This window comes from Poromitra crassiceps, assembly GCF_964638095.1.
Source record: "Poromitra crassiceps genome assembly, chromosome: 3".
Taxonomy (NCBI): Eukaryota; Metazoa; Chordata; class Actinopteri; order Beryciformes; family Melamphaidae; genus Poromitra; species Poromitra crassiceps.
The window spans coordinates 22,459,513-22,479,338 of NC_139625.1; the positions used below are offsets into that span (position 1 = coordinate 22,459,513).

The window sequence follows — 19,826 nt, forward strand, 5'->3', positions numbered from 1 at the left end:
ACAAACCAAGCAATTCAGCTATTCAGAATCAGGAGAGACCATAGAACATTTGACTCTGATTCCCTCGCCCCTTTTTGTTGCATATTGTGTCACTTAAGCACTCTATTACTGTATGAATTTTGAGTGGAGGTTTCCTGGTGCAATTCAGTTGATGTGTATATTAATGCATACAAGGCCAAAAGCAGCAAGTTTGGTTTCCGTTCAATCACGTCGGCTGCTCACATTAAATGCTTTACATTCCCACTTGTTTCTGACATAGTGTATATATTGGTAATTTGGGGGTCAAAGGTGACCTGCTAAGCACAGTGTGGATAAGGAAAACCTGACTCATTGTTCCGGAAGTGCTTTGGCGGACCGCAGGCAGCGAGGCCGCCCGCGGCCCGGGATATTGATTGGACTCTTTGTTGTTTACTAAGAGTTGACTGCTCACAGATCATCCTATTGAATAAAGTATCACATCCCTCAGTCCAGAGGAGTTGATAGTAACACCAGACTAACAACACTGAGATGTCGAGAGAGGGATCAAAAGCAGAGAGAGTAAAAAGATGACACACGACCATCTGGATTGGTATCAAACCACACACAGCACCAGGCCAGGTTAGTGAGACTGTAAAACAGATGGTCTAATGTAAACCTGGGAAAAGCCATTTGACAGCTGTCACAAGAGGTTAGGTGGAGCAATTTCAAGGTGCTCTGTCTCATACGTAACCTCTTTGGTCAATTAGATACTGCTGATCAATGACAGTGATGGGAAAGGGAAAGGGAGGGGGTTGAGCTGGGTGGTGTACTGCAAGTTTAGAGCATGGATGTATTAAAAGAAGAAGAAGACTGCTCTGAAACTGAAAGCTCACAGGTTAGCTCCCCCGCAAATCACCACTCATAGGTTGAGGTGATGTCTCGTCATAGACGCTGGGTTAGCTGGCTCAGCCTGGCTGGGGGCATGGTCAGGTTGGGGTAAATCCCCCCATTCTATCCATTCAGCAAAGTTAGAATTTAGCTGATAGCCCAGCCCAGGCAGACACGATCGTGGATTTAACCACCGCAGTACACGCACATCTGAGCAGACGTCTTGTGTTCTGCTCTAGAACCCCCAAACCTGTAGTGTAGAGCCGCAGCACCGTCCTTTGGTGAGTCAGCCCATTGAGATACATCGGCAGTTTTACCCCACTCGCGCGCCAGCCGTTTAACATTTTGTGGGCGTTCCCACACATGCCGACTGTCTCTATGATGGCAGCGTGGTTCCTGCATTATATCACTGGCTAGTGGCTTGCTGGGAGAAGCTAAGCAAGGTTGACTGTGGTTAGTCCTTGCATGTGAGACCATGGTGCTGGAAGTGGTATTGGAGGACCAGTATAGGAGGTGCTCTTCCCTCTGGTCTCATGAATAATCTCCTCAATTCCCTAGGGCAGAGACAGGAACTCTGTCCTGTGAGCACCGTCCTTCAGATGAGACGTTACACCGAGGTCCTGACTCTCTGCGGTCAATAAAGATCTCATCGGCACTCTTTGCAAGAGTAGGGGTGTAACCCCGGTGCGCTGGATAAATTCCTTCCATCATGGCCACCTAATCATCCCTCAATATCTAATTGGCTCTTTCAGTCCTCAGCTCTCCACCGTGATAGCTGATGTGTGGTGAGCATTCTGGGGCAACACTGGCTGCCGTGCATCACCCAGATGGGTGATGGATAGTGGATGAGTTTTTTTTTACTGCATCAAATTAGAGAATTTCAAAGTTAAAGTCTTACATTAGTACGTTGAAATGGCTATATCTCAAATTTGGGGTGCTGTAAAAACACATTGCTCCATAATTTCTGACAATGACTGATATAAGGTATTTGTGTTCAGGATAACCCTGACCATGTATACACTAACCCAAAGATCTACACACGACAGTAAGATGATGATATGCTTACTGTCATGCATAGTCACCTGCCAAAGGCCCATTGTGAGCCAGGAAAAACCCTTCAGTTGCTCCCATGTTGTTAGTACAGTATTAATATTGTATCAAACCTGCCAGGCAGGGTAAGATGCATCATGTTAACTGATCTAATTCAGTTAACAGAGCTATCTGTAGAAGTCTTTGCCCAGTGATAGTGAGCTGCAGATTTGTTGAAAACAAACACTGCTACAGTATGTGATTGTGTACCCCCCCCTGCATCCCCTGCGCGTGCGCGCGCACGCACACACACACACACACACACACACACACACACACACACACACACACACACACACACACACACACACACACACACACACACAGAGTGGGGAGAGGGACGTGAGAAGGAGAGAAAGGGAGAGATGTGAAGAGAGAGGGAAAGATGCAGAGAGATAGAGTGGAAGGACTCTCCTCTCCTCCCAGGTTTATTTTTAGCCCACAGCAGACTCATTGGGGGCCAGCAACAACCCGCCTCAGCTTTTAGAGGCACCCAGCCCTGAATACATTCATATGGGATGGGTCTCATCTCTCTCTGTTGCCCCCTGCCTCTCTCTCTCATTATGAATGTATCACAACAAAGCTAAAATCATGATTTCTTTTTTCTCCCTCTCTCTCTCTCCCTCGCCGCCAGCCGTCTCTTATATCTCTCTCCCTCTCTCTCTCTCTCTCGCCGCCGGCTGTCTTTTATTGTGTGATCTGTATTCAGTAGCATTCTTTCCTTCCCTGCCCTGAATGCACAAACATCCACTGCCTTCAACAAGCCCAACCTGATACAGCAACAGCAACCAGCCAATTAAAATGCTGCCTTCAGGGGCGTCCAGGTACCAACATGAGGGTCGCAGGTTCGCACCCCCGTGTTACTTCCGGCTTGGTCGGGCGTCCATACAGGCACGATTGGCTGGTGTCTGCGGGTGGGAATTGGGATTGGGGGTATGTTTCCTGGTCGCTGCACTAGCGCCTCCTCTGGTCGGTCGGGGCGTCTGGTCAGTAGCGTGATCCTCCCACGTGCTACGTCCTGCCGGTGAAGCTCCCGCTGTCAGGTGAAAAGAAGCAGCTGGCAACTGTGCATGTGTCGGAGGAAGCATGGTGCTAGTCTCGGCTCTCCCCAGATCAGCAGAGGGTGGTGCAGCGACCGGGGCAGCAGGGGGGGGGGATTGGCCAAGTAAAAAATTGGGGAGAAAATGGGGGAAATTCTCAGGCAGGGGGGGGGCGTGGGGCGGAATGCTGCCTTCAAATGATGTTGGAAATATTGTGATCATAACAACATGGTAAATACAACTGGGTAAGTGTACTGTAGCACACTTGATCCGTGTGCTACAGTATTTTTGGATTTTATCCAAAGCCTCTCCTCCAAGACTTATTTATTTATTTATTTATTTTTTATTTATTCGTTTATTGAGCAGGGACAAATGCATAGAACATTATTTCATATGACCTACAAAAGAGATGTCATGCATACAGGTTTCTAGCCAAGGCTAATTTGCAACCCCTGTCCCTGGTTAGGCCTTTAAAACAAAAGTTCAAGAGAAAAATTAAAACGGTACCAAAATGTTAAAAACGAACCATATAAAACAGAACAAAATAAAGACAAAAACAAAAAGCAAAAACACAAAACAAATAAGGACAGAAAACTAAAATAGTACAATACTAAAAGTCAATGTTCACAGGCTTGTTTCAGTTTCAGCCATTGTTTTGCTTGTGTGTTAAATAGCGTGAGTTCTGTCAATGTTTTTATTTCTGGTGGTAATGTGTTCCATAATTTGGTACCTATTACCGAGAAGGATGACTGTCCGAATGTTGTTCTGCGTTTCGCTGTTCTACAGTTCCCGCTTGCTGCACCCCTAGTTCTAATACCACCGTCTTGTTTGTTTATTAACTGGCAAAGTATCTCTGGAGCAAGGCTGTTCACACATTTAAAAATAAGTTTTAAAAATGAGAAGCCGACAAAACTGTCAAAACTTAGTAAATTATATTTATTGATAATTTGGCAATGGTGCCATCGAACAGGTTTCTGGTCCATTACTTTCAGTGCCTGTTTATATAATGACCTAATGGGTGCCAGTGTTGTTTGGTTAGCCTGACCCCAAACGGTTATGCAATATGATAAATGGGAAAATATCATGGCATGCATGTACTGTTGTGCTGCCTTAAGGGGTATATAATGTCTAATTAGGCGAAAGCAATTTAAATTGGTTTTGACAGTTTTGCACAGCTTCTTCACATGCCTACCAAACTTAAGTTGAGAATCTAAAATAACACCTAAAAATTTAAACTCGTCTACTTGATTTATCTCTATCTCATTGATCTTTACTCCATAATTTTCGTTGGCTTTCCTCTTAATGGAAAAGCACATCGACACTGTCTTCTTATAATTCAAAGTCAAATGATTATTTTGGAGCCACTGTGACACACCAGACATTTCTTTTGACAGTATTTCCGCTGCCATCTGAGGAGTTTTTGCAGACACATAAACAATTGTGTCGTCCGCATACATTTGGCATTTGGCTCTTTTGCAATTGTTGGGTAAATCATTTACCGTATATATAAACCGAAAAGTATGGGGCCCATAATAGAACCTTGTGGAATTCCCATTCGACAAGTCTGGACAGTTGACAGAGTAGAATTTGATCTAACCCATTGCTCTCTATGCTCAAGATATGATCGAAACCAAGCAATTGTCTCATCTGAGAGGTTATATGCTTTGAGCTTATTTAGGAGAATGTCATGGTTGACAGTGTCAAAGGCTTTTTTCAAGTCCAAGAACACTGCCACCACTACATTTCCTTCATCTAGTAATTGTTTTATGTTTTCTGTGAGATAACAGTTTGCCAACTCTGTTGAATACCCTGCTCTAAACCCAAATTGTTTAGGGTGCAGTAGATGGTTGCTTTCGAGGTAATCAACAAGTTGTTTAGCAACTGTTCTCTCAAGAACTTTTGAGAGCACGGGTAAGATGGAAATTGGTCTATAATTGGAGACCAGGTCAGTTGCTCCAGACTTGTGAATGGGAGTTATAATTGCCTTTTTCCATGGCTTAGGAAATTCATTAGCTCTGATAGATGAGTTAACCATATGTGTCACTGGTACTTGAAAAAGAGAACTGTGTTTTTTAATAAATAAGGTATCCAACCCAAAATGATCCTTGGCCTTAGAATCCCTTAACTGCATTATAACTTTACCTATCTCATTTTGATTTACCTCTTTAATGTGGAAAGACAATGAGAGCTCTCTTGGTATGTCTTCTAACTCAACTGGTCGGAAATTTGCTGCCAGTTCCTCAACCGATTTGATGAAAAATGTATTAAATTCATTTGCAATTTCCACATTATTGTTACTAACTTGCCCTCTCCTGAGAGCACCGGACCAGCCTGCTGGGCTGCTGGGGTCGAAGCAAGCCTATAACTTCATCCTGCAAGTATTACAACAGAGATGAGACGTAAAGGAGGATGAGCGCATTGAAGATGTGTCAACAGTTGATGTCAACAACCCTTAGCTAATACAAATCCTACTGCCTGCCTGCCTGACATGCACTTTCTCATTTTCATTCTGCTGTTGCAGCACCATGTAGCTCTTGATTAGAAACGCTGGAATAACAGACCCCCCCCCCCCCAAAAGCATTGATACCAAGTTATTTTTTTTCTGACCATTAGAATGTGCAACATATTTGTGACTTGTGAACTCGAAAGTACCTGAAGGCAGCAAAAGTTAATGTATAGCAGATAGATGGATGAAGGAAGTCTGGTTACTTTAATGTACTGTTTCTCTGGCCTGAGAGTAGTTTAAAAAGCAGGTGAACACAGCTAGGGCAAACATGATATGGTCAAATCACTTCAATTGACCTTAACCAATAACAAAAGCTTGTTTTATATTAAATGATTCATTTGAAAGATGTCACACTTATGATTCCATTCACTGGGTTCTTAAATAAATCTCAGGCAGCACGTGAACATATGAAAATAACAGGAATTTACTTCGCCTCGTGCCACAACCCTGTACCAGTGGTAAATGTGGCCACAACCCCCTTCCTCGAGTGGTAAATTTCTTTTCTACAATAGCTAACACATAATATAAAAAATACACAATTGTAACATTCAATTCATTTATTTACAATCATTACTGGTTTCAGAATACATTTATCCTTCCGCCACAGAATATAGTTCCATACACAAGATCAATGATTGCACTAAACATTTAGTTGCCTTTGAGCCAAAAAACAACTAACCTATTCCTTAACGGGATTCACGTTCTTTGTTCACTTCACCTTCATCTTCATCTAACCACTGCTCAAAACTCAATCCACCCAGTAAATCAAACGTTACTATGAAATCGGACATTTCCTTGTTAGAGATTTGTAGACTGACAGGCTAACAGTGGGCGGAGTCAGCACAGGTGTTCTTCATTCATCAGGGAGCGGAGTGATACTGCGGTTGGAGCCGAACTGTAGATTGTTGGCCTATTTACCACTGTTGCTAGCCAATCAGAATCCAGTATTCACTCATGCTGTTGTAGAAACACCATTAAACTCTGGCAGTTACCATCATGAACCTGTCAATCAATCTTCATTGCGATGAGAAAATTCTGAGCAGGCAAGATGGCTGCCTAGTGCCTACATGGAGAAACTTTTCTAACCCATAAATGTTAATATATTTGGCGCTAAAAAATGTCCCCCCTCTCAACCCTGTTCCAGTCAAAACAATGTTTATTTTCACTCGGATACGTCATCACAGACGCTGAGATGTCACTTCAGCTCGTCTAAAATGTCCTCACTTCCCAAGTATAAAACTCAAATTGGTCCTCACTAAGATAGATGTACACACATACACACACACACACACACACACACACACACACACACACAGAAAAGGCACAAATACAAATGTAATCCCTCTCCTGTTAGGCCTAGCGGTGTATGTGAAGGGTTTGATCCATCTTGGGAGCAAATAGCTTCCCACAGGTCATTTGCACAGCATTTCAAAAACACTGCCTCACTGCCCTTCTTATAAGTAAAGTTCTTCAGATGGCGAAAATACTTCAATCGTACTCCGCTGCATGGGCCGCGGAAATGGACGGGGGGGGGTTGTAACTTTTGGAGTCTGATATAATCATTTAAAAAAGCCTGAATTGTATCTGTTTTTTTCTCAAAACTGGTATTTTAAACCAGCCAAACGATATTGGCCACCATTACCCACTCCCATTCACGCTAAACTATTTGACATTTACATATTAACGAGCATGCATTGTTTATCAACGGCATCACGACATGTGTGCGTTGCGACTTGGTTCACATAAACGACGGCATTAGCTCATCCACTTTATGCTAGCCTCCATAAGTGAGGTATCGCTCCTAGCATATGTCCAGAGGAACAGTTTGGATCATCATGGTTACCATGATTTCCGAGAGGCCAGCGAGGAAAGTTGAAGTCAGACTCTAGAGGGCAACATGGAGTAAAATTACCTGCTTTGACAAGCTTCTACATGTGTTGGGGTCTACATGTGTTTTGTAGATTTGGAGAAGGCTTATGACCGGGTTCCCCGGGAGATACTGTGGGAGGTGCTGCGGGAGTATGGGGTAAGGGTGTCACTACTCAGGGACATCCAATCTCTGTACGCCCAAAAGCGAGATCTGTGTCCGTCCGGGTTCTCGGCAGTAAGGTCGGCCTCGTTCCCGGTGGTGGTTGACCTCCACCAGAGCTGCACCTTGTCACCTATCCTGTTTGTGATATTCATGGACAGGATTTCGAGGCGTAGACGTGGGGACGAGGGGTTGCAGTTCGGTGGGCTGAGGATTGCATCATTGCCTTTCGCAGACGATGTGGTCCTGATGGCATCATCGATCTGGGACCTTCAGCACTCACTGGATGGGTTCGCAGCTGAGTGTGAAGGAGCTGGGATGAGAATCAGCACCTCTAAATCTGAGGCCATAGGTCTCAGCAGGAAACCGGTGGATAGTCTACTACTCCAGGTAGGGAATGAGTCCTTACCCCAAGTGAAGGAGTTCAAGTATTTCAGGGTCTTGTTCTCGAGTGAGGGGACAATGGAGCGAGAGATGGGCCGGAGAATCTGAGCAGCGGGAGCGGTACTGTGTTCGCTTTATCGCACCGTTGTGTCGAAAAGAGAGCTGAGCCAGAAGGCAAAGCTCTCTACCGGTCGATCTTCGTTCCTACCCTCACCTATGGTCATGAAGGATGGATCATGACGGAAAGAACAAGCCAAAATGGGTTTTCTCTAAGCATTGTGGCTGGCATCTCCGTTAGGAATCAGGTGAGACGCTCAGTCATCCGGGAGGGTCTCGGAGTAGAGAGCCACTGCTCCTTTGTGTAGAAAGGAGCCAGTTGAGGTGGTTCGGGCATCTGGTAAGGATGCCACATGGGCGCCTCCCTAGGGAGATGTTCCAGGCACATCCAGCTGGGAGGAGACCACGGGGCAGCCCGAGGGCTATAGGTGGAGAGATGATATCTCCACGCTGGCCTGGCAACACCCAGCTAATGTGGCCGGGGAAAGGGAAGCTTGGGCTCCCCCTGTTGGAACTCTCAGATAAGCGGCTGAAGATGTTAATATGTTTATGTTGGTTTATGCGCTTGTCACAAGTGTGCGGATGCGTGCACGCTTGTGCACACCCAGCCTGTCTTTGTGTGTACTGTATACGATATTTGATATTTGTATACGAGTGCTGACTCGCGCTAATATTGAATTATGATGATTGATTTAGACTTGGTTCTGAACTGGATGTTTGTTCTTCCTTATTATTTCATCTGTACATTGTATGTGTAAATAGTCCATCAATCATTTTGTAAGAGGGGATGTTCCATTGTTTTAGATGGTAGGGATCATTTGAGTTGATATCTGTCTGACTCCTCCCCAGAGTGAGAGGAGAGGAGAGAGAAGGGGAGAGAGAGAGGAGGGGGAGAGAGAGAAGGGGAGAGAGAGAGAGGGGGAGAGAGAGAGAGAGAGAGAGGAGAGGGAGAGAGAGAGAGAGAGAGAGAGAGAGAGAGGAGGGGAGAGAGAGAAGGGGAGAGAGAGCAGGGGAGAGAGAAAGAGAGGAGAGAGAGAGAGAAAGAGAGGGGGGGAGAAGGGGAGAGAGAGAGAAAGAGAGGGGAGAGAAGGGGAGAGAGAGAGAGAGAGAGAGAGAGAAGGAGAGGGAGAGAGAGAGAGAGAGAGAGAGGAGGGGAGAGAGAGAAGGGGAGAGAGAGCGGGGGGGAGAGAAAGAGAGGAGAGAGAGAGAGAAAGAGAGGGGGAGAGAAGGGGAGAGAGAGAGAAAGAGAGGGGAGAGAAGGGGAGAGAGAGAGAGAGAGAGAGAGAAGCCTTCATTGTGTGGAAATGAGTCTGCCTTCGCTCTGCAGTCTTCAGAGCTGAGCCCGGCGATGCCTAATTGGCTCCCAGGAAAGCTGGATGGGTGTCAGGGGCGACGGAGCTCCAGCATAGCACACACACACACACACACACACACACACATGCATGCACGCACAACCACACACACACACACACACACACACACACACACACACACACACACACACACACACACACACACACACACACACACACACACACACACACACACACACACACACACACACACACACTCACACACCCATCCTCCCACTCTGTTATGTCTGACAGGAGAAGCAGGAGAACAGAAGATGAAAAGCCGTCTGAGCGATGCTGCTGTTGGAGCTGCATTGTGATGAAGTACTACACTATCCTGGTTGTTTTAAAGTCATGTTTGTCTCACTTTGATGCTGTAGCCTTGTCTTTTTTCCCAATGTATAGAGACACTGCGTAACGCGTCATCATTCAGAAACCACGCCCAAGACGGGGGAAAACAGAAAGCCCCCCTCCAATCCTGGCGTTCCCCTATGTCACGTGCATGGTTGCGTGTTGCACACAAAGATCGTATATAGATTAACACTCCAACTTACTTCCTTGACAGCTAAATCCACATTTTCTTCTCGCCAATTCTCAATGGCTTCCTTGTTTTGCTCGGGAGTACAAAAAAACTTTAATTTTCGATTTTTTATATTTGTTGTGTGTGCAGCCCACCACACAACAGCTTTTAGCTATGTTTAATTCAAGGAAAATGACTCTGGTGAATGGGAGTGAACGGACCGATTTCCCCCGTGATGGGCGTGGCCTATTTCATGCAGTGTCTCTATACATTATCCATTCATTCATTCATTCATTCATTCTAAAGCCCAGTTTAGACCAAATATTCACGACGAGGGAGTTGCAACTTGCAACTACTTGCAACTACTTGCAACCAGCCCCTGCGACTTGACAAGCTGAATTGGTGGCCAGCTGGAGTCAAGATGAGACGGGCCAGTTTACACCGCTGCAACTTTTCCCTGCAACGTTCTAAAACGGTTTCATCTGGTTGCAAATCATTGGTGTAAACTGAGCTTAAGGCTGCAGCCAATGATTATTTTCATCGATTAATCTGGCGATTATTTTCTCGACTACTCGATTAGTCGTTTGGTCTGTAAAATGTCACAAAATGGTGAAAAATGTTTTTCCCAAAAGCCAAAGATGGCATCCTCAAATGTGTTCTTTTGTCCTGACCAACAGCCAATGACCCAAAGATAATCAGTTTACTGTCATAGAAGCCTAAAGAAAAGAAACCAGAACGTATTCACATTTAAGAAACTGGCATGAGAGAATTTTATGTTTTTTCTTCTCACTTTTTAGTGAGTTTTTTCTTTTGTTTAAATGATTAATTGATAAAAATGTTGGCAATAATTAAATTTCTGTGGATCCACTGATCAATTAATCAACTAATCGTTGCAGCTCTAATTCATTCATTAATTCACTCACTCACTCACTCACTCACTCACTCACTCACTCACTCACCCAACACTGACGAATTGTCACTTCTATCCTCTTCTATTCTAACATCTATTCTATCTTGGTCTAGTCATATATGTTTCACATTAAACAAACTCCTACGAATAACAACAAAGATGCAGTCTATCTGCATCTAATCTGTAAATTAGTGATCCGGACTGGTTTCGACTCATACGCAAGACGACCAAAGCTCAACTAGCTGAATTGAGCGAGCTGATTTGATGGCGATGCAGGGTGCTGCCAGACATTCTGTTCCCCAAAGAGAACCATGCAGGGTGCTGCCAGACATTCTGTTCCCCAAAGAGAGCTGATTTGATGGCGATGCAGGGTGCTGGGTGCAGGGTGCTGCCAGACATCCTGTTCCCCAAAGAGAACCATCTCTCCTGATGTAAACCGTCTGTGCGCGTGGGAGTTGTTGCTGTTAAAAGCTACTTCTCTTCCAGTTCGTTCTCTGTTTCTTCCCCCTTGAGAGAACTCTCTTTGGCTACTCTCAAGATTTGAGTCTTGGTGAATCTTGGATAACTTCACAGACACACTACACAAACCAGACCAGACTGGACCGACAAGATTAAAGCATGCCTGGAAAGAAAACTTCTCTGGTTCTGGCTGGTTCTGGCTGGTTTCTAGATCTGTGTACAAAAAGGATGGAATGCAGGTATCGTTTGAATGGATACGTTTCAATGCTACTTGGTACTGGGTTATTTCGGTCGATTAAAAAAAAAACACGATTAAAAAACACGATTTCAGACGGACAAGCCCGTCTTTATTGTCACACGGTTACACATCAACACATGCACGGAGGGCCACAAACACACACATGCGTCAGGTGGCCGGTGAAATTTGTCCTCTGCATTTAACCCATCCTGGCTTTGTCCTTTCTTCCGGGGGGCAGGCCAGGAGCAGTGGTCGCTTTCTCGTACAGCGCCCGGGGACCGACTTCGGATGTTGTCATCACTGGTCGGATGACGATGACGATCTGATCTTCTGCATGTTTTTAATGGGGGGGGGGGTATACGGGGTTATATACGGAGGAACCCCCTGGGGAGCACGGGGAGAACATGCAAACTCCACACAGACAGAAAGGCCCTTACGACGAGATACCCCACCTGGGCAGTAGGCACTGAAGATATGGGGGGAACACAACCACAGTGCCCGCAGTGTCCCAGGCGAGAATCGAACTCAGGACCTTCTGACTGCGAGGCGACAGCTCTACCACTGAGCCACCGTGCTCCCGATTACCTCCGATTACCTTAAAGTTTAAGGTATCAACCGCCTTAAAGGTATCGAGTAGCCCTAATCAGGACAGTTCAGTCTGGCTTAGAATCCGCGTAAAAATCGTGTAGTGTGACCTAGCCTTAATTTAGCCTTTCCTGCCTTCTCTGGGGTCCCATGGAAATGCCCCCCCCCCCCCATATTTACTTTTGTGTGCTAACGTGAGGCTTACCAGAGCTACACCTGCATGTCAATAAGAAAATTCACACACACACACACACACACACACACACACACACACACACACACACACACACACACACTGGAAGTCACAGCTGCTCTCTCATGTTTGCATAATGCTAATGTTTTACCGTGTGCATTACCCCAATCAGTGTGTCATCATGTAGTGTAGAGCAGACATGTCACGGGAACAGCAGCAGGTGGTGGAGAGACTACAGGGTCCTCATGGAGACTTACAGCCGCCATGGAGCCAAACAGAGCAACCTTCATCTACTATGGTGGTCAGACACAATGTCATGTTCAGTGGACCAGTGCAGCGTTGCCAGGTCTGCTGGTTTCCCGCAGAATTGGGCTACTTTTGGAGTGTTGCTGCGGTTTTTGTCCGCTGGTTGGGTAGACCTATTTTGCATGAATAATATCTAGAAATAGTTCCAGGGGGTCCACAGAAAAATGGGGAATATTTTAGTTTCACTATTATTTAATTGACTAGAAGAGAACCCAATGAGAATAAGAATAGACTATTCTGTTCATAGGTTTCACACTCTTCACTGTTCAAGTTATAGTAGTTAATCTACAGTATGGACAGTAGATCCCTGAAACTACAAAAAGGGTGAGAACTACTGGTCTATCTATTTCATTTATGATAATACACTGTATCTACAAAGTTGTTTTAGGACCTATAGGTGAAACAACTGTTTCGGGAAAACCGCTCTTAATGTTAGCGCACTAAACATTTATGGTGTTAGTTTGTTGATATTATAATACTTTTGGCAATAATACCAATGCTGGTGGACTTTAAAAGCAGTGTACTGTATATGGTTTGGCTGGCAAAGGCATATTTTGAGTTGACTGGTATTGGGCTGGTTTTATTGCTCGTTTGGCTGGTTCTGATTGGTCGTTGAGCCAGTTTTGCCACACAGGCCTGGACCTGTGTAGTCTCGGCTCCCAGACGTTTGGTGAGCTGCGCCACCAAACGTCTGGGAATTTCACTGTCAGAAACTGTCTGTCCGAGCCCGGCGAGAACGGCCGGCAGCAGACACGCCTACAATTTATTATTAGAATTTTATTTGGTAGCGGCAATGCCATTTATCATAGTCCTAACACAGAGCATGAAGCTGATATGCTCCAAACAAAATTTATAGCTGTTGTTTATTTTACAATAATGTTTCCTACCCGGAAGTGGTCCGCTTGCTACTGTGAGTCATCAGCAGGCTCTGTAACGTTAGCCTCGGGAGTCGGGTTTATCGCTGGGGAAAAGACCTCTAGCCACCGGGGCCGGATGAAACACGTCCTATTAACAGGTTATGTTTGTTTCTAAGTGATTAATATGTTTCTCCGCAAACGCGGCGATGTTTTGCAAGACACCGGTTCTAGCGTCCCTGCCCCCAGAAAGCAGGCCCGCCCACAACACTCATGATTGGTTCTCCGATGCAAGGCTTCCAAAAGCGCCACCTAACGTTATGCAAAGATTTAAATTGTAATATTCTCAGTCTTACAGGAGTGAAACGGATTAAGACTGAGGGCTGAGTCTAGGACCTGTGTAGCTCTGTTGATGCAGCACAGCACAGCAGTAACAGGGTGAGTCCCACTGAGGCCCAGGACCAAACATGCAGCACTGTACTTTTCTTTGGATTTCTTTGCCTCACTGAAATAAAAACCTGGATGAACAGAAGCTTCCTCAAACTCAACTGCAATCAATGAGAAATCATCATCATCTTCCCTCCACCTCTCCTCCGTCACTCTGGATCCCACCCTCTCCTTCAAGTCACACATCAACATCACCACCAAAACACCCTTTTTTCAGCTCCTTAATATTACACGACTTCGGCTGACCCTCCATGCCTTCATAACTTACAGTCCAGACAACTGAAACAGCATCTGGCCTCCCTTCCACTGTCCCCCAAAAACTTCAATACATTCAGAACTTGCACTAGTGCCTCCTCTGGTCGGTCGGGGTGCCTGTTCCTTAACTGGCTCCCAATAGAGCACCAAATCTGCTCTATTGGGACCAAATCATGAAAAGAGTGTCCCTGATATTTTGTAAACTTCAGTGTATTACAATTCAGTCTACTTTGATCAATATATGGCACAATCTGGAATGATGTGATGATGATCAGCTTAGTCCAGCTTTAGCTTTAGTCCAAGTTTAGTTTTCAAAGTGTGGCGCGCACCTCCCCTGAAGGTGCGAGACGACTTGAGGGGAGGCGCGGCGTGAGGGGGTAAATCAGAGAGAAGAAAATGCACAACTTGCCATGCTGCACAAGGCTGCGCCGTGCGCAGCTGCGCAGCCTCCCCCGCACGAATCAGCCAGAGGGTGGAGCTCCTGCAGCCTGTTGAGGCGAGTGAGGTGAGCTGTCAGAGGAGAAACCGGCAGTTCCAGGGAGAAGGAGATCGTGATTTTTTAAATGCGTGTTTCACAAATCCGATCGTGGCAGTTTTTTGTATGTACATGAAACACATATTATGCTCATGTTTTTGTATCTGTTAGGGAGCTATTTCCGACGAATTTTACGACATTTATGGGGCTGGGGAACTGTCTGTCCGCACTGGCCAGCCTGCAGCACACGGTCCATACAGGTTGAATAATGTGCCGAGAACACAACATTTACTACACTGCACGGGGCGGGTATCCTGCTAGTTATAATAAAGATGTGTTTTTAAAAAAAGATTAAAAGTCCTTCAGAGTGGATCAAGATGTTTAAAAGGCGATATTTGAAAAAGAAGGAAAAACATGTTTTAAAATCTCAAAGATTATAGGAGTAAGATGTTTACAACATTTTTGGAACTTGTTTTTATCCCCGAGTGGAACATACAACAATAATAGTAATAATGGCAATAATAATTGGAGGGGGAGGGCAGCTGTCTATTATGTTCTCTGAGGGGAGGATCAGACTCTCGCCCATGTTAATTGATGGGCGATACATGCTGTTCTATTTTTGTCAGATCCCGCATGTGTCTGACAGATCAGAATCAGAATCAGAATCAGAAAGACTTTAATGATCCCCCCCGGGCATCCCCCCAGATTATATGAGTGTGGGTCTGTTTGCAACCGTACCGCATTTGTTCCGGAGCTGGTGGACATTAGGCCTTAGTCTGTGACTCAAAGTATTTAGGCAAGACAGAGAGAGTAATTTGTATGGTGATATTAATATAGTATTTATGAAGTAATATTTACCCCTCTCTCTCTCTCTCTCTCTCAAACATTGTAGAGTAAGAAAAATGTTCAAATTAGCTTGACTCATTCCCTCTCTATAATTCAGGTCAGCAGTGATGGAACGTTTCACAAAACACTGCTGGTGTGTTTGTGTTGCTTTGTTCTAGTTGTTTTCTATGAGTGTGCTTTCTTCGTCTCTTGTCAGTTTGATTAAATGCAGTTTGTTTTGCGTGGTTTACTTTGTGATATTACTTTTTGTGGAAGAGAGAATTATCAAGATGCTGTCCAAGTATATAATAGCACTCAGAAAGTATCCGGGTAGTGCAGCGGTAGATTCCCCGCCTACCAATATGAGGGTCGCAGGTTCGAGCCCCAGTGTTATCTCTGGCTTGGCCGGGCATCCATACAGGCACAATTGGCCGTGTCTGTGGGTGGGAAGCCGGATTAAGGGTATGATGTGTCCTGGACTGGTTGGTGCACTAGTGCCTCCTCTGGCCTGTTCAGGGGGAGGGGAACTGGTGGGAATAGCGTGATCCTCCCACGCACTATGTCCTGCCGGTGAAACACGAAAAGAAGCAGCTGGCGACTGCACATGTAACAGAGGAAGCATGTGCTAGTCTACAACTCTGCCCAGATCTGAGGGGGTGAAGCAACAACCGGGACAGCAGGGGGACTTGGCCAAGTACAACTGGGGCGAAAATGGGAGAGAAATCTGAAAGAACTTGATCCAAAAAAAAGGTCAAAAGTTGAGGATAGAACGTGATGCTAACGCTGCCTGGTTATGATATAGAATCTATACCATGACCAGGCAGTGTTAGCATCACACTAACACAATCTATACTATTGTCTCTGCCCAGACTGGAAATGTATTCATTAACTATACGACACTCTGAAAACATTGCTGCTGTCATATTTAACATTCACCCAGGCTTGTTCCCTATGCACCAGTGACATTTACAGAGAGATTAGAGAATTATGTGTCCTCTGCTGCTTGGATAAACTTGCTATAAGTTTGATGGCACATTGTGTTGATGGGTGAAAGGTACTGCATGTTCGGGGAGCTGTTTGCTAAGGAGCGCTTATTTCCAGTCAAGCAAAGAGAAGAGAAAGTCACGGGTGATATGAGAGAGAGGAAGGCTGTTCGTTCTAACATCAGGAGGATCACACTTCATTTGTTTGTTTGTTTTTTTCAAAAAAATGTATGGATTACATTTTTTTTAGATAAGAAAGAAAGAAAAACATAAAAAAACACTCAGAACATAACCTCCCTCCCCGCACAAACCCCCCACTCACAAACTCACAAAGATAGTAGCTCGCAGGACTATAAACACAAAACACAACCCTCACAGAAGAACCCATGTTGAACAGATCATATTGACACAGGCAGAATCAACAAGCCAACAGTCTCAACCACCCAGCAAAAAAAGACAACCGCGACCTAGCTATCATGGTGATAGCACAGCTTCAATAAATAATATGTTCCACCTTATCGCCATCCATACGGGCCACCGACATCTCCATGACAGCCAGGTCCACAGCTGAAGATGGCCAATTGTTCAAAAGGCAGAGTAGGAGGAGCCTTCCATCTCTGAGCAATAAGTCACGCTTCATTTGTGTAACACATACTGTTTGTGTTGCTGCCAAGCCCCAGCCTCGGGGTCTGAAAAATGATGCCAATGCGGAAGTACCAAAAGCTGTAGTTCCTTGGGGCAGATTGCGTAGAAGTTCATGGGAAAATGCACTAGCGCCTCCTCTGGCCGTTCGGGGTGCCTGTTCGGGGCGGACGGCAAATGGTGTGAGGAATAGCGTGATTATCCCACATGCTATGTCCTGCCGGTGACGCTCCCCCCCGCTGTCAGGTGAAAACAAGCGGCTGGCAACTGTGCATGTGTCGGAGGAAGCATGGTGCTAGTCTACGGCTTTCCCCAGATTGGCAGAGGGGGTGGAGCAGTTACAGTTATCGCAGAGCTCGCCAATCACAGACCAATAGCAGGTGGCGCTGTGGAGTCCAAAACCAATGGGTGACGTCACAGTGGCTACGTCCATATTTTTATACAGTCTATTGGTTGCTGCAAAACTATGCAACAGAATGATACAGTGTTAACCTCTCATTTGCAAGAAATTCACTTCTATCAGAGAGGAATGCATTTAACATATCAAGCCTATGGTAACTATGAACCAGGGTGGAGACACACACACTCACATACTGTACATACATAATAAAGAGAAGGAAGGAAGGTAGCTATCAGTGAAGCAAGCCTTTCCTCATCAGAACAGGAAGTTGGTGAAATGTTTGAATTACTTTGAAATAACACAGATTGGCCTCAGGAAGAGGCTCTGCTCTGATTTTCAAAACACAATCTCTCCGTCTTCCAACCACGTCACTGCAACTGGCTCGCTCTGCTAAATCTCCACCATGACCTGAAAGGCTCAACTTAACTTAGAGTTCCTCGTTTTAATTTCATCCTGAAACGCCGACTCCAATTATTGAACCAAAGCTTTTTCTTCACCCCATTCTGTTTTTCTGAAGATGGCGTCAAATGGAAATGACATAATGATCAGTGTGGGTAATAATGACACTGGTCCAGAGCGACTGCAAGGTATATCGGTGTATCTTACACACAGACTCAGCCTTATCCTCATTCACATCTTCCACTGCTCATTTCTGTGACTGATCTGCAAGTAGCGCAGGGTTTCATTGATGACCAAGATGAGGCAATATGTGTTATGCAATGATATGCAATGCAATGTGGATTATACGCCCTATTATAGGAATCCAAATGCCCTCTATTTATATACATACAATTATGATCCAAGATGTTTAATGTAGACATTTGTTTTTACCGTGTGCGTGTGCGTGTGCATGTGTGTGTGTGTGCGTGCGCGCGTGTGCGTGCGTGCGTGCGTGTCATCATGGCAAAATGTGGTCCTGGAGACACCTATTGTCACACCAGTTTTCACTGAATTGTGTTGCTAGGGAACAATTTTAAACCGAGCTTATTTCCTGTCCTATTGTATTAGCAAACACTGCAACAGGAAGTAAGCTAGGGGCAATATAGAATGTTTATGTTGTCAAGTTAAAACCGTATTTGGAAACAAATCATCAAAATGAAAAGACATGACACCTTTGGCTTTAACTCGTGTGAGCCGGGTCCTGTCCCTCAGCAGCAGCAGAGGGGAACTCTCACCTCATATTTCTGCTCATGTGTAAACTCATGTTGAGGAGGACAGGCTGTGCTGCAGCAAAGCCTGTCCTCCTCACTTATGCATCTCCTATCACACGCTGAATCTGCACTTACTGCAGAGGAAGAAGCCGCGTCAGTTCAACATTGCAGTGTTTCATGTCGACGACGGATCTATTGGACAAAACTAAACGTCGATCCGAGATACTTCATGAAACACGATTAAACACGATTTCAGACGGCAGCCCGTCTTTATTGTCACACGAACACACAACAACACATGCATGCGGCCACGGCCACTACATACACTCATGCTGACGGTGGCCGGTGAAATATGTCCTCTGCGTTTGACCCATCCAGGCTTGTCCTTTCCTCCAGGGGGCAGGCCAGGAGCAGTGGTCGCTATTTCTTTCCAGCGCCCGGGGACCTTCATTGGACCATCATTGGACCAACTTCAGACGTTGTCGTCACTGGTCGGATGACGATCTTCTGCATGTTTTTAGTGGGGGGTTATGTATGGAGGAACCCCCTGGGGGGTACGGGGAGAACATGCAAACTCCACACAGAAAGGCCCTTTCGACGAGATAGCCCACCTGGGCAGTAGGCACTGAAGATATGGGGGGGTCACAACTCCAGCGCCCACAGGTGTCCCCAAGTGGGAATCGAACCCAGGACCTTCGAGCTGTGAGGCGACAGCACTTACCACTGCACCACCGTACCCCTTGAACCGGACACTTGGACAAAATGCCCTCAAATGTGGGTGCCAACACAGAGTTAGTTCAGATATTTGAATTTCTCTCCAAATTTGAGCAGGTCTAACTGGCTTGAAAGCAAATGTGGTGAAACTAATTGTGAAGGGAGTCATTTTCCGAGGCTATAACAAATCCCAGTGAGAAGATGTAAAGGGGTGTGTCAAAGTGTGAGAGGCAGTCTGTCTGTTCACAGTCTAAACCCAGACTGAGTCATCTGCACAGGCAGACTAAGCCCAGACTGAGTCATCTGCACAAGGGTCTCATCCTTCACACGCCTGAGGGAGGTTTAACAAAAAGGGAAAAATGCAATAGTTTGTAACAAAGACTCCCCCGCTGGATGCTCAAACTTATTCTTTCTGTTTTCCACAGGAGAATGTGACACTGTACAAGTATTAGATGATTTTTATTTTATTTTATTATTTGTTTATTTTTGCGTAGAATAGAGCAACTGACGGAGAGAGAGTTCACAGTCTCTTTGCTGCAAACCTGGGCTGGTGGGCGGGAAGTCAG

At 45.4% G+C, this 19,826-nt stretch overlaps 1 protein-coding gene across 1 annotated transcript in view; it reads right to left on the reverse strand.

The window, feature by feature from the left end:
• Positions 1–19,826, reverse strand: part of LOC310773422 (transmembrane protein 163a) — a 66,155-nt gene that overhangs the window by 27,869 nt on the left and 18,460 nt on the right. The window lies entirely within an intron of this gene.